Raw genomic sequence first — 17,449 nt, forward strand, 5'->3', positions numbered from 1 at the left:
TTTAAGGTTATTTTCTGATCAATTATGTGTTTGCATAATTTTTATCGTATATTTATTGAATTCAGAGCATTAAACTGAAAGTTCACAAAAACGTGGAAAAACAGCAAAATATTGCCTAATTCGATGATATTTTGTTTATATCACATAAAGGAAAAGGGGATGATAAACGTCAAAATATTGCTGAATTCGATGATTTTTAGTACAAACAAAATGCAAGAAAACTTGCTTAAAATGCAATTTTATGCGAAAATCTGAGATTTGAAGGCCAAAGCACATATCGTGATACTTCATCAAATAGTATCGAAATATTGGAAAAAATGAATATATATATACGTAATATCAAACTACATGAAAAACGTGAAAAAAGTCATTATTATACCAAATTTGAGGATTTTAACTTCGAATCATAGAGCGACGTTTCGTATTTTTTAGACCCTAGAAAAGACGTATAAAGATGTTGCTTCCAATACACATGATAAAAATCAATGTGTTTTCATTAGAATTAACTAAAATGTTCCTGATTTTCCGTTTATATTACCGATGGAAGATGTACACGTAAAACGGCTCTAATCCGGCTGAAACGTCGATATATGCAATAAAAACAGAACTTCTCCCCTTTTCAATATCTTACTCAGTATTTTAACGAGAAACAAATAGATGATTGAAAATGAAGTATTTAAGGTTATTTTCTGATCAATTATGTGTTTGCATAATTTTTATCGTATTTTAAATGAATTAAGAGCATTAAACTGAAAGTTCACAAAAACGTGGAAAAACAGCAAAATATTGCCTAATTCGATGATATTTTGTTTATATCACATAAATGAAAAGAATATGATAAACGTCAAAATATTGCTAAATTCGATGATTTTTAGTACGAAACAAAATGCAAGAAAACTTGTTTAAAAATGCAAAATTTGAAAATTCTGAGATTTGAAGGCCAAATCACATATCGTGAGAAAACATGAAGTAGTATCGAAATATTGGTAAAAACGAATATATATACGTAAAATCAAACTACATGAATAACGTGAAAAAAGTCACTATATTACCATATTTGAGGATTTTAACTTCAAATCATAGAGCGAGGTTTCGTATTATTTAGATCCAAGAAAAGACATATGACAATGTTGTTTGAAACACAAATGGTAAAAATCAATGTGTTTTCATTAGAATTAACTAAAATGTTCCTGATTTTCCGTTTATATTACCGATGGAAGATGTACACGTAAAACGGCTCTAATCCGGCTGAAACGTCGATATATGCAATAAAAACAGAACTTCTTCCCTTTTCAATATCTTACTCAGTATTTTAACGAGAAACAAATAGATGATTGAAAATGAAGTATTTAAGATTATTTTCTGATCAATTATGTGTTTGCATAATTTTTATCGTATATTTAATGAATTAAGAGCATTAAACTGAAAGTTCACATAAACGTGGAAAAACAGCAAAATATTGCCTAATTCGATGATATTTTGTTTATATCACATAAATGAAAAGAATATGATAAACTTCAAAATATTGCTAAATTCGATGATTTTTAGTACGAAACAAAATGCAAGAAAACTTGCTTAAAAATGCAAAATTTGAAAATTCTGAGATTTGAAGGCCAAATCACATATCGTGAGAAAACATGAAGTAGTATCGAAATATTGGTAAAAACGAATATATATACGTAAAATCAAACTACATGAATAACGTGAAAAAAGTCACTATATTACCATATTTGAGGATTTTAACTTCAAATCATAGAGCGAGGTTTCGTATTATTTAGATCCAAGAAAAGACATATGACAATGTTGTTTGAAACACAAATGATAAAAATCAATGTGTTTTCATTAGAATTAACTAAAATGTTCCTGATTTTCCGTTTATATTACCGATGGAAGATGTACACGTAAAACGGCTCTAATCCGGCTGAAACGTCGATATATGCAATAAAAACAGAACTTCTCCCCTTTTCAATATCTTACTCAGTATTTTAACGAGAAACAAATAGATGATTGAAAATGAAGTATTTAAGGTTATTTTCTGATGAATTATGTGTTTGCATAATTTTTATCGTATATTTATTGAATTCAGAGCAATAAACTGAAAGTTCACAAAAACGTGGAAGAACGGCAAAATATTGCCTAATTCGATGATATTTTGTTTATATCACATAAATGAAAAGAATATGATAAACGTCAAAATATTGCTAAATTCGATGATTTTTAGTACGAAACAAAATGCAAGAAAACTTGTTTAAAAATGCAAAATTTGAAAATTCTGAGATTTGAAGGCCAAATCACATATCGTGAGAAAACATGAAGTAGTATCGAAATATTGGTAAAAACGAATATATATACGTAAAATCAAACTACATGAATAACGTGAAAAAAGTCACTATATTACCATATTTGAGGATTTTAACTTCAAATCATAGAGCGAGGTTTCGTATTATTTAGATCCAAGAAAAGACATATGACAATGTTGTTTGAAACACAAATGGTAAAAATCAATGTGTTTTCATTAGAATTAACTAAAATGTTCCTGATTTTCCGTTTATATTACCGATGGAAGATGTACACGTAAAACGGCTCTAATCCGGCTGAAACGTCAATATATGCAATAAAAACAGAACTTCTCCCCTTTTCAATATCTTACTCAGTATTTTAACGAGAAACAAATAGATGATTGAAAATGAAGTATTTAAGGTTATTTTCTGATCAATTATGTGTTTGCATAATTTTTATCGTATATTTAATGAATTAAGAGCATTAAACTGAAAGTTCACAAAAACGTGGAAAAACAGCAAAATATTGCCTAATTCGATGATATTTTGTTTATATCACATAAAGGAAAAGGGGATGATAAACGTCAAAATATTGCTGAATTCGATGATTTTTAGTACAAACAAAATGCAAGAAAACTTGCTTAAAATGCAATTTTATGCGAAAATCTGAGATTTGAAGGCCAAAGCACATATCGTGATACTTCATCAAATAGTATCGAAATATTGGAAAAAATGAATATATATATACGTAATATCAAACTACATGAAAAACGTGAAAAAAGTCATTATTATACCAAATTTGAGGATTTTAACTTCGAATCATAGAGCGACGTTTCGTATTTTTTAGACCCTAGAAAAGACGTATAAAGATGTTGCTTCCAATACACATGATAAAAATCAATGTGTTTTCATTAGAATTAACTAAAATGTTCCTGATTTTCCGTTTATATTACCGATGGAAGATGTACACGTAAAACCGCTCTAATCCGGCTGAAACGTCGATATATGCAATAAAAACAGAACTTCTCCCCTTTTCAATATCTTACTCAGTATTTTAACGAGAAACAAATAGATGATTGAAAATGAAGTATTTAAGGTTATTTTCTGATCAATTATGTGTTTGCATAATTTTTATCGTATTTTAAATGAATTAAGAGCATTAAACTGAAAGTTCACAAAAACGTGGAAAAACAGCAAAATATTGCCTAATTCGATGATATTTTGTTTATATCACATAAATGAAAAGAATATGATAAACGTCAAAATATTGCTAAATTCGATGATTTTTAGTACGAAACAAAATGCAAGAAAACTTGTTTAAAAATGCAAAATTTGAAAATTCTGAGATTTGAAGGCCAAATCACATATCGTGAGAAAACATGAAGTAGTATCGAAATATTGGTAAAAACGAATATATATACGTAAAATCAAACTACATGAATAACGTGAAAAAAGTCACTATATTACCATATTTGAGGATTTTAACTTCAAATCATAGAGCGAGGTTTCGTATTATTTAGATCCAAGAAAAGACATATGACAATGTTGTTTGAAACACAAATGGTAAAAATCAATGTGTTTTCATTAGAATTAACTAAAATGTTCCTGATTTTCCGTTTATATTACCGATGGAAGATGTACACGTAAAACGGCTCTAATCCGGCTGAAACGTCGATATATGCAATAAAAACAGAACTTCTTCCCTTTTCAATATCCTACTCAGTATTTTAACGAGAAACAAATAGATGATTGAAAATGAAGTATTTAAGATTATTTTCTGATCAATTATGTGTTTGCATAATTTTTATCGTATATTTAATGAATTAAGAGCATTAAACTGAAAGTTCACAAAAACGTGGAAAAACAGCAAAATATTGCCTAATTCGATGATATTTTGTTTATATCACATAAATGAAAAGAATATGATAAACGTCAAAATATTGCTAAATTCGATGATTTTTAGTACGAAACAAAATGCAAGAAAACTTGCTTAAAAATGCAAAATTTGAAAATTCTGAGATTTGAAGGCCAAATCACATATCGTGAGAAAACATGAAGTAGTATCGAAATATTGGTAAAAGCGAATATATATACGTAAAATCAAACTACATGAATAACGTGAAAAAAGTCACTATATTACCATATTTGAGGATTTTAACTTCAAATCATAGAGCGAGGTTTCGTATTATTTAGATCCAAGAAAAGACATATGACAATGTTGTTTGAAACAAAAATGATAAAAATCAATGTGTTTTCATTAGAATTAACTAAAATGTTCCTGATTTTCCGTTTATATTACCGATGGAAGATGTACACGTAAAACGGCTCTAATCCGGCTGAAACGTCGATATATGCAATAAAAACAGAACTTCTCCCCTTTTCAATATCTTACTCAGTATTTTAACGAGAAACAAATAGATGATTGAAAATGAAGTATTTAAGGTTATTTTCTGATCAATTATGTGTTTGCATAATTTTTATCGTATATTTATTGAATTCAGAGCATTAAACTGAAAGTTCACAAAAACGTGGAAAAACAGCAAAATATTGCCTAATTCGATGATATTTTGTTTATATCACATAAAGGAAAAGGGGATGATAAACGTCAAAATATTGCTGAATTCGATGATTTTTAGTACAAACAAAATGCAAGAAAACTTGCTTAAAATGCAATTTTATGCGAAAATCTGAGATTTGAAGGCCAAAGCACATATCGTGATACTTCATCAAATAGTATCGAAATATTGGAAAAAATGAATATATATATACGTAATATCAAACTACATGAAAAACGTGAAAAAAGTCATTATTATACCAAATTTGAGGATTTTAACTTCGAATCATAGAGCGACGTTTCGTATTTTTTAGACCCTAGAAAAGACGTATAAAGATGTTGCTTCCAATACACATGATAAAAATCAATGTGTTTTCATTAGAATTAACTAAAATGTTCCTGATTTTCCGTTTATATTACCGATGGAAGATGTACACGTAAAACGGCTCTAATCCGGCTGAAACGTCGATATATGCAATAAAAACAGAACTTCTCCCCTTTTCAATATCTTACTCAGTATTTTAACGAGAAACAAATAGATGATTGAAAATGAAGTATTTAAGGTTATTTTCTGATCAATTATGTGTTTGCATAATTTTTATCGTATTTTAAATGAATTAAGAGCATTAAACTGAAAGTTCACAAAAACGTGGAAAAACAGCAAAATATTGCCTAATTCGATGATATTTTGTTTATATCACATAAATGAAAAGAATATGATAAACGTCAAAATATTGCTAAATTCGATGATTTTTAGTACGAAACAAAATGCAAGAAAACTTGTTTAAAAATGCAAAATTTGAAAATTCTGAGATTTGAAGGCCAAATCACATATCGTGAGAAAACATGAAGTAGTATCGAAATATTGGTAAAAACGAATATATATACGTAAAATCAAACTACATGAATAACGTGAAAAAAGTCACTATATTACCATATTTGAGGATTTTAACTTCAAATCATAGAGCGAGGTTTCGTATTATTTAGATCCAAGAAAAGACATATGACAATGTTGTTTGAAACACAAATGGTAAAAATCAATGTGTTTTCATTAGAATTAACTAAAATGTTCCTGATTTTCCGTTTATATTACCGATGGAAGATGTACACGTAAAACGGCTCTAATCCGGCTGAAACGTCGATATATGCAATAAAAACAGAACTTCTCCCCTTTTCAATATCTTACTCAGTATTTTAACGAGAAACAAATAGATGATTGAAAATGAAGTATTTAAGATTATTTTCTGATCAATTATGTGTTTGCATAATTTTTATCGTATATTTAATGAATTAAGAGCATTAAACTGAAAGTTCACAAAAACGTGGAAAAACAGCAAAATATTGCCTAATTCGATGATATTTTGTTTATATCACATAAATGAAAAGAATATGATAAACGTCAAAATATTGCTAAATTCGATGATTTTTAGTACGAAAGAAAATGCAAGAAAACTTGCTTAAAAATGCAAAATTTGAAAATTCTGAGATTTGAAGGCCAAATCACATATCGTGAGAAAACATGAAGTAGTATCGAAATATTGGTAAAAACGAATATATATACGTAAAATCAAACTACATGAATAACGTGAAAAAAGTCACTATATTACCATATTTGAGGATTTTAACTTCAAATCATAGAGCGAGGTTTCGTATTATTTAGATCCAAGAAAAGACATATGACGATGTTGTTTGAAACACAAATGATAAAAATCAATGTGTTTTCATTAGAATTAACTAAAATGTTCCTGATTTTCCGTTTATATTACCGATGGAAGATGTACACGTAAAACGGCTCTAATCCGGCTGAAACGTCGATATATGCAATAAAAACAGAACTTCTCCCCTTTTCAATATCTTACTCAGTATTTTAACGAGAAACAAATAGATGATTGAAAATGAAGTATTTAAGGTTATTTTCTGATCAATTATGTGTTTGCATAATTTTTATCGTATATTTATTGAATTCAGAGCAATAAACTGAAAGTTCACAAAAACGTGGAAAAACGGCAAAATATTGCCTAATTCGATGATATTTTGTTTATATCACATAAAAGAAAAGAATATGATAAACGTCAAAATATTGCTAAATTCGATGATTTTTAGTACGAAACAAAATGCAAGAAAACTTGCTTAAAAATGCAAAATTTGAAAATTCTGAGATTTGAAGGCCAAATCACATATCGTGAGAAAAAATGAGGTAGTATCGAAATATTGGTAAAAATGAATATATATACGTAAAATCAAACTACATGAATAACGTGAAAAAAGTCACTATATTACCATATTTGAGGATTTTAACTTCATATCATAGAGCGAGGTTTCGTATTATTTAGATCCAAGAAAAGACATATGACAATGTTGTTTCAAATACAAATGATAAAAATCAATGTGTTTTCATTAGAATTAACTAAAATGTTCCTGATTTTCCGTTTATATTACCGATGGAAGATGTACACGTAAAACCGCTCTAATCCGGCTGAAACGTCGATATATGCAATAAAAACAGAACTTCTCCCCTTTCCAATATTTCACACAGTATTTTAACGAGAAACAAATAGTTTATTGAAAATTAAGTGTTTAAGGTTAATTTCTAATCAATTATGTGTTTGCACAATTTTTATCGTATTTTTAATGAATTAAGAGCAATAAACTGAAAGTTCACAAAAACGTGGAAAAACAGCAAAATATTGCCTAATTCGATGATATTTTGTTTATATCACATAAAGGAAAAGGGGATGATAAACGTCAAAATATTGCTGAATTCGATGATTTTTAGTACGAAACAAAATGCAAGAAAACTTGCTTAAAATGCAATTTTATGCGAAAATCTGAGATATGAAGGCCAAAGCACATATCGTGATACTACATGAAATAGTATCGAAATATTGGTAAAAATGAATATATATACGTAATATCAAACTAGATGAAAAACGTGAAAAAAGTCATTATTATACCAAATTTGAGGATTTTAACTTCGAATCTTAGAGCGACGTTTCGTATTTTTTAGACCCTAGAAAAGACGTATAAAGATGTTGCTTCCAATACAAATGATAAAAATGAATGTGTTTTCATTAGAATTAACTAAAATGTTCCTGATTTTCCGTTTATATTACCGATGGAAGATGTACACGTAAAACGGCTCTAATCCGGCTGAAACATCGATATATGCAATAAAAACAGAACTTCTCCCCTTTTTCAATATCTTACTCAGTATTTTAACGAGAAACAAATAGATGATTGAAAATGAAGTATTTAAGGTTATTTTCTGATCAATTATGTGTTTGCATAATTTTTATCGTATATTTAATGAATTAATAACAATAAACTGAAAATTCACAAAAACGTGGAAAAACGGCAAAATATTGCCTAATTCGATGAAATTTTGTTTAAATCACATAAAGGAAAAGGGGATGATAAATGTCAAAATATTGCTAAATTCGAAGATTTTTAGTACAAAAGAAAATGCAAGAAAACTTGCTTAAAAATGCAAAATTTGAAAATTCTGAGATTTGAAGGCCAAATCACATATCGTGAGAAAAAATGAAGTAGTATCGAAATATTAGTAAAAACGAATATATATACGTAAAATCAAACTACATGAATAACGTGAAAAAAGTCACTATATTACCATATTTGAGGATTTTAACTTCAAATCATAGAGCGAGGTTTCGTATTATTTAGATCCAAGAAAAGACATATGAAAATGTTGTTTCAAATACAAATGACAAAAATCAATGTGTTTTCATTAGAATTAACTAAAATGTTCCTGATTTTCCGTTTATATTACCGATGGAAGATGTACACGTAAAACCGCTCTAATCCGGCTGGAACGTCGATATATGCAATAAAAACAGAACTTCTCCCCTTTCCAATATCTTACTCAGTATTTTAACGAGAAACAAATAGTTGATTGAAAATTAAGTGTTTAAGGTTAATTTCTAATCAATTATGTGTTTGCATAATTTTTATCGTATTTTAAATGAATTAAGAGCATTAAACTGAAAGTTCACAAAAACGTGGAAAAACAGCAAAATATTGCCTAATTCGATGATATTTTGTTTATATCACATAAATGAAAAGAATATGATAAACGTCAAAATATTGCTAAATTCGATGATTTTTAGTACGAAACAAAATGCAAGAAAACTTGCTTAAAAATGCAAAATTTGAAAATTCTGAGATTTGAAGGCCAAATCACATATCGTGAGAAAACATGAAGTAGTATCGAAATATTGGTAAAAACGAATATATATACGTAAAATCAAACTACATGAATAACGTGAAAAAGTCACTATATTACCATATTTGAGGATTTTAACTTCAAATCATAGAGCGAGGTTTCGTATTATTTAGATCCAAGAAAAGACATATGACAATGTTGTTTGAAACACAAATGATAAAAATCAATGTGTTTTCATTAGAATTAACTAAAATGTTCCTGATTTTCCGTTTATATTACCGATGGAAGATGTACACGTAAAACGGCTCTAGTCCGGCTGAAACGTCGATATATGCAATAAAAACAGAACTTCTCCCCTTTTCAATATCTTGCTCAGTATTTTAACGAGAAACAAATAGATGATTGAAAATTAAGTGTTTAAGGTTAATTTCTAAACAATTATGTGTTTGCATAATTTTTATCGTATTTTTAATGAATTAAGAGCATTAAACTGAAAGTTTACAAAAACGTGGAAAAATAGCAAAATATTGCCTAATTCGATGATATTTTGTTTATATCACATAAAGGAAAAGGGGATGATAAACGTCAAAATATTGCTGAATTCGATGATTTTTAGTACGAAACAAAATGCAAGAAAACTTGCTTAAAATGCAATTTTATGCGAAAATCTGAGATTTGAATGCCAAAGCACATATCGTGATACTACATCAAATAGTATCGAAATATTGGAAAAAATGAATATATATACGTAATATCAAACTACATGAAAAACGTGAAAAAAGTCATTATTATACCAAATTTGAGGATTTTAACTTCGAATCATAGAGCGACGTTTCGTATTTTTTAGACCCTACAAAAGACGTATAAAGATGTTGCTTCCAATACACATGATAAAAATCAATGTGTTTTCATTAGAATTAACTAAAATGTTCCTGATTTTCCGTTTATATTACCGATGGAAGATGTACACGTAAAACGGCTCTAATCCGGCTGAAACGTCGATATATGCAATAAAAACAGAACTTCTCCCCTTTTCAATATCTTACTCAGTATTTTAACGAGAAACAAATAGATGATTGAAAATGAAGTATTTAAGGTTATTTTCTGATCAATTATGTGTTTGCATAATTTTTATCGTATAATTATTGAATTCAGAGCAATAAACTGAAAGTTCACAAAAACGTGGAAAAACGGCAAAATATTGCCTAATTCGATGATATTTTGTTTATATCACATAAATGAAAAGAATATGATAAACGTCAAAATATTGCTAAATTCGATGATTTTTAGTACGAAACAAAATGCAAGAAAACTTGCTTAAAAATGCAAAATTTGAAAATTCTCAGATTTGAAGGCCAAATCACACATCGTGAGAAAAAATGAGGTAGTATCGAAATATTGGTAAAAATGAATATATATACGTAAAATCAAACTACATGAATAACGTGAAAAAAGTCACTATATTACCATATTTGAGGATTTTAACTTCATATCATAGAGCGAGGTTTCGTATTATTTAGATCCAAGAAAAGACATATGACAATGTTGTTTCAAATACAAATGATAAAAATCAATGTGTTTTCATTAGAATTAACTAAAATGTTCCTGATTTTCCATTTATATTACCGATGGAAGATGTACACGTAAAACCGCTCTAATCCGGCTGAAACGTCGATATATGCAATAAAAACAGAACTTCTCCCCTTTCCAATATTTCACACAGTATTTTAACGAGAAACAAATAGTTGATTGAAAATTAAGTGTTTAAGGTTAATTTCTAATCAATTATGTGTTTACACAATTTTTATCGTATTTTTAATGAATTAAGAGCAATAAACTGAAAGTTCACAAAAACGTGGAAAAACAGCAAAATATTGCCTAATTCGATGATATTTTGTTTATATCACATAAAGGAAAAGGGGATGATAAACGTCAAAATATTGCTGAATTCGATGATTTTTAGTACGAAACAAAATGCAAGAAAACTTGCTTAAAATGCAATTTTATGCGAAAATCTGAGATATGAAGGCCAAAGCACATATCGTGATACTACATGAAATAGTATCGAAATATTGGTAAAAATGATTATATATATACGTAATATCAAACTACATGAAAAACGTGAAAAAAGTCATTATTATACCAAATTTGAGGATTTTAACTTCGAATCATAGAGCGACGTTTCGTATTTTTAGACCCTAGAAAAGACGTATAAAGATGTTGCTTCCAATACAAATGATAAAAATGAATGTGTTTTCATTAGAATTAACTAAAATGTTCCTGATTTTCCGTTTATATTACCGATGGAAGATGTACACGTAAAACGGCTCTAATCCGGCTGAAACATCGATATATGCAATAAAAACAGAACTTCTCCCCTTTTTCAATATCTTACTCAGTATTTTAACGAGAAACAAATAGATGATTGAAAATGAAGTATTTAAGGTTATTTTCTGATCAATTATGTGTTTGCAGAATTTTTATCGTATATTTAATGAATTAATAACAATAAACTGAAAATTCACAAAAACGTGGAAAAACGGCAAAATATTGCCTAATTCGATGATATTTTGTTTAAATCACATAAAGGAAAAGGGAATGATAAATGTCAAAATATTGCTAAATTCGATGATTTTTAGTTCAAAAGAAAATGCAAGAAAACTTGCTTAAAAATGCAAAATTTGAAAATTCTGAGATTTGAAGGCCAAATCACATATCGTGAGAAAACATGAAGTAGTATCGAAATATTGGTAAAAACGAATATATATACGTAAAATCAAACTACATGAATAACGTGAAAAAAGTCACTATATTACCATATTTGAGGATTTTAACATCAAATCATAGAGCGAGGTTTCGTATTATTTAGATCCAAGAAAAGACATATGACAATGTTGTTTGAAACACAAATGATAAAAATCAATGTGTTTTCATTAGAATTAACTAAAATGTTCCTGATTTTCCGTTTATATTACCGATGGAAGATGTACACGTAAAACCGCTCTAATCCGGCTGAAACGTCGATATATGCAATAAAAACAGAACTTCTCCCCTTTCCAATATCTTACTCAGTATTTTAACGAGAAACAAATAGTTGATTGAAAATTAAGTGTTTAAGGTTAATTTCTAATCAATTATGTGTTTGCACAATTTTTATCGTATTTTTAATGAATTAAGAGCAATAAACTGAAAGTTCACAAAAACGTGGAAAAACAGCAAAATATTGCCTAATTCGATGATATTTTGTTTATATCACAAAAAGGAAAAGGGGATGATAAACGTCAAAATATTGCTGAATTCGATGATTTTTAGTTCGAAACAAAATGCAAGAAAACTTGCTTAAAATGCAATTTTATGCGAAAATCTGAGATATGAAGGCCAAAGCACATATCGTGAAATAGTATCGAAATATTGGTAAAAATTAATATATATACGTAATATCAATCTACACGAAAAACGTGAAAAAAGTCATTATTATACCAAATTTGAGGATTTTAACTTCGAATCATAGAGCGACGTTTCGTATTTTTTAGACCCTACAAAAGACGTATAAAGATGTTGCTTCCAATACAAATGATAAAAATCAATGTGTTTTCATTAGAATTAACTAAAATGTTCCTGATTTTTCGTTTATATTACCGATGGAAGATGTTCACGTAAAACGGCTCTAATCCGGCTGAAACATCGATATATGCAATAAAAACAGAACCTCTCCCCTTTTCAACATCTTACTCAGTATTTTAATGAGAAACAAATAGATGATTGAAAATGAAGTATTTAAGGTTATTTTCTCATCAATTATGTGTTTGCATAATTTTGATCGTATATTTAATGAATTAATAACAATAAACTGAAAATTCACAAAAACGTGGAAAAACGGCAAAATATTGCCTAATTCGATGATATTTTGTTTAAATCACATAAAGGAAAAGGGAATGATAAATGTCAAAATATTGCTAAATTCGATGATTTTTAGTTCAAATGAAAATGCAAGAAAACTTGCTTAAAAATGCAAAATTTGAAAATTCTGAGATTTGAAGGCCAAATCACATATCGTGAGAAAACATGAAGTAGTATCGAAATATTGGTAAAAACGAATATATATACGTAAAATCAAACTACATGAATAACGTGAAAAAAGTCACTATATTACCATATTTGAGGATTTTAACTTCAAATCATAGAGCGAGGTTTCGTATTATTTAGATCCAAGAAAAGACATATGACAATGTTGTTTGAAATACAAATGATAAAAATCAATGTGTTTTCATTAGAATTAACTAAAATATTCCTGATTTTCCGTTTATATTACCGATGGAAGATGTACACGTAAAACCGCTCTAATCCGGCTGAAACGTCGATATATGCAATAAAAACAGAACTTCTCCCCTTTCCAATATCTTACTCAGTATTTTAACGAGAAACAAATAGTTGATTGAAAATTAAGTGTTTAAGGTTAATTTCTAATCAATTATGTGTTTGCACAATTTTTATCGTATTTTTAATGAATTAAGAGCAATAAACTGAAAGTTCACAAAAACGTGGAAAAACAGCAAAATATTGCCTAATTCGATGATATTTTGTTTATATCACATAAAGGAAAAGAATATGATAAACGTCAAAATATTGCTAAATTCGATGATTTTTAGTACGAAACAAATTGCAAGAAAACTTGCTTAAAATGCAAAATTTGAAAATTCTGAGATTTGAAGGCCAAATCACATATCGTGAGAAAACTTGAAGTAGTATCGAAATATTGGTAAAAACGAATATATATATGGAAAATCAAACTACATGAATAACGTGAAAAAAGTCACTATATTACCATATTTGAGGATTTTAACTTCAAATCATAGAGCGAGGTTTCGTATTATTTAGATCCAAGAAAAGACATATGACAATGTTGTTTCTAATACAAATGATAAAAAATCAATGTGTTTTCATTAGAATTAACTAAAATGTTCCTGATTTTCCGTTTATATTACCGATGGATGATGTACACGTAAAACCGTTCTAATCCAGCTGAAACGACGACATATGCAATAAAAACAGAACTTCTCCCTTTTCCAATATCTTACTCAGTATTTTAACGAGAAACGAATAGTTGATTGAAAATTAAGTGTTTAAGGTTAATTTTTAATCAATTATGTGTTTGCATAATTTTTATCGTATTTTTAATGAATTAAGAGCAATAAACTGAAAGTTCACAAAAACGTGGAAAAAAAGCAAAATATTGACTAATTCGATGATATTTTGTTTATATCACATAAAGGAAAAGGGGATGATAAACGTCAAAATATTGCTGAAATCGATGATTTTTAGTACGAAACAAAATGCAAGAAAACTTGCTTAAAATGCAATTTTATGCGAAAATCTGAGATATGAAGGCCAAAGCACATATCGTGATACTACATGAAATAGTATCGAAATATTGGTAAAAATGAATATATATACGTAATATCAAACTACATGAAAAACGTGAAAAAAGTCATTATTATACCAAATTTGAGGATTTTAACTTCGAATCATAGAGCGACGTTTCGTATTTTTTAGACCCTAGAAAAGACGTATAAAGATGTTGCTTCCAATACAAATGATAAAAATCAATGTGTTTTCATTAGAATTAACTAAAATGTTCCTGATTTTCCGTTTATATTACCGATGGAAGATGTACACGTAAAACGGCTCTAATCCAGCTGAAACATCGATATATGCAATAAAAACAGAACTTCTCCCCTTTTCAATATCTTACTCAGTAATTTAACGAGACACAAATAGATGATTGAAAATGAAGTATTTAAGGTTATTTTCTGATCAATTATGTGTTTGCATAATTTTTATCGTATATTTAATGAATTAATAACAATAAACTGAAAATTCACAAAAACGTGGAAAAACGGCAAAATATTGCCTAATTCGATGATATTTTGTTTAAATCACATAAAGGAAAAGGGAATGATAAATGTCAAAATATTGCTAAATTCGATGATTTTTAGTTCAAAAGAAAATGCAAGAAAACTTGCTTAAAAATGCAAAATTTGAAAATTCTGAGATTTGAAGGCCAAATCACATATCGTGAGAAAACATGAAGTAGTATCGAAATATTGGTAAAACCGAATATATATACGTAAAATCAAACTACAAGAATAACGTGAAAAAAGTCACTATATTACCATATTTGAGGATTTTAACTTCAAATCATAGAGCGAGGTTTCGTATTATTTAGATCCAAGAAAAGACATATGACAATGTTGTTTGAAACACAAATGATAAAAATCAATGTGTTTTCATTAGAATTAACTAAAATGTTCCTGATTTTCCGCTTATATTACCGATGGAAGATGTACACGTAAAACCGCTCTAATCCGGCTGAAACGTCGATATATGCAATAAAAACAGAACTTCTCCCCTTTCCAATATCTTACTCAGTATTTTACCGAGAAACAAATAGTTGATTGAAAATTAAGTGTTTAAGGTTAATTTCTAATCAATTATGTGTTTGCACAATTTTTATCGTATTTTTAATGAATTAAGAGCAATAAACTGAAAGTTCACAAAAACGTGGAAAAACAGCAAAATATTGCCTAATTCGATGATATTTTGTTTATATCACATAAAGGAAAAGGGGATGATAAACGTCAAAATATTGCTAAATTCGATGATTTTTAGTACGAAACAAAATGCAAGAAAACTTGCTTAAAATGCAATTTTATGCGAAAATCTGAGATATGAAGGCCAAAGCACATATCGTGATACTACATGAAATAGTATCGAAATATTGGTAAAAATGAATATATATACGTAATATCAAGCTACATGAAAAACGTGAAAAAAGTCATTATTATACCAAATTTGAGGATTTTATCTTCGAATCATAAAGCGACGTTTCGTATTTTTTAGACCCTACAAAAGACGTATAAAGATGTTGCTTCCAATACAAATGATAAAAATCAATGTGTTTTCATTAGAATTAACTAAAATGTTCCTGATTTTCCGTTTATATTACCGATGGAAGATGTACACGTAAAACGGCTCTAATCCGGCTGAAACGTCGATATATGCAATAAAAACAGAACTTCTCCCCTTTTCAATATCTTACTCAGTATTTTAACGAAAAACAAATAGATGATTGAAAATGAAGTATTTAAGGTTATTTTCTGATCAATTATGTGTTTGCATAATTTTTATCGTATATTTATTGAATTCAGAGCAATAAACTGAAAGTTCACAAAAACGTGGAAAAACGGCAAAATATTGCCTAATTCGATGATATTTTGTTTATATCACATAAATGAAAAGAATATGATAAACGTCAAAATATTGCTAAATTCGATGATTTTTAGTACGAAACAAAATGCAAGAAAACTTGCTTAAAAATGCAAAATTTGAAAATTCTGAGATTTGAAGGCCAAATCACATATCGTGAGAAAACATGAAGTAGTATCGAAATATTGGTAAAAATGAATATATATACGTAAAATCAAACTACATGAATAACGTGAAAAAAGTCACTATATTACCATATTTGAGGATTTTAACTTCAAATCATAGAGCGAGGTTTCGTATTATTTAGATCCAAGAAAAGACATATGAAAATGTTTTTTTGAAACACAAATGATAAAAATCAATGTGTTTTCATTAGAATTAACTAAAATGTTCCTGATTTTCCGTTTATATTACCGATGGAAGATGTACACGTAAAACGGCTCTAATCCGGCTGAAACGTCGATATATGCAATAAAAACAGAACTTCTCCCCTTTTTAATATCTTACTCAGTATTTTAACGAGAAACAAATAGATGATTGAAAATGAAGTATTTAAGGTTATTTTCTGATCAATTATGTGTTTGCATAATTTTTATCGTATATTTAATGAATTAATAACAATAAACTGAAAATTCACAAAAACGTGGAAAACCGGCAAAATATTGACTAATTCGATGATATTTTGTTTAAATCACATAAAGGAAAAGGGGATGATAAATGTCAAAATATTGCTAAATTCGATGATTTTTAGTACAAAAGAAAATGCAAGAAAACTTGCTTAAAAATGCAAAATTTGAAAATTCTGAGATTTGAAGGCCAAATCACATATCGTGAGAAAACATGAAGTAGTATCGAAATATTGGTAAAAACGAATATATATACGTAAAATCAAACTACATGAATTACGTGAAAAAAGTCACTATATTACCATATTTGAGGATTTTAACTTCAAATCATAGAGCGAGGTTTCGTATTATTTAGATCCAAGAAAAGACATATGACAATGTTGTTTCAAATACAAATGATAAAAATCAATGTGTTTTCATTAGAATTAACTAAAATGTTCCTGATTTTCCGTTTATATTACCGATGGAAGATGTACACGTAAAACGGCTCTAATCCGGCTGAAACGTCGATATATGCAATAAAAACAGAACTAATATAAGTCTA

Source organism: Procambarus clarkii, unplaced genomic scaffold, assembly GCF_040958095.1.
Source record: "Procambarus clarkii isolate CNS0578487 unplaced genomic scaffold, FALCON_Pclarkii_2.0 HiC_scaffold_96, whole genome shotgun sequence".
In the NCBI taxonomy this organism is placed as follows: Eukaryota; Metazoa; Arthropoda; class Malacostraca; order Decapoda; family Cambaridae; genus Procambarus; species Procambarus clarkii.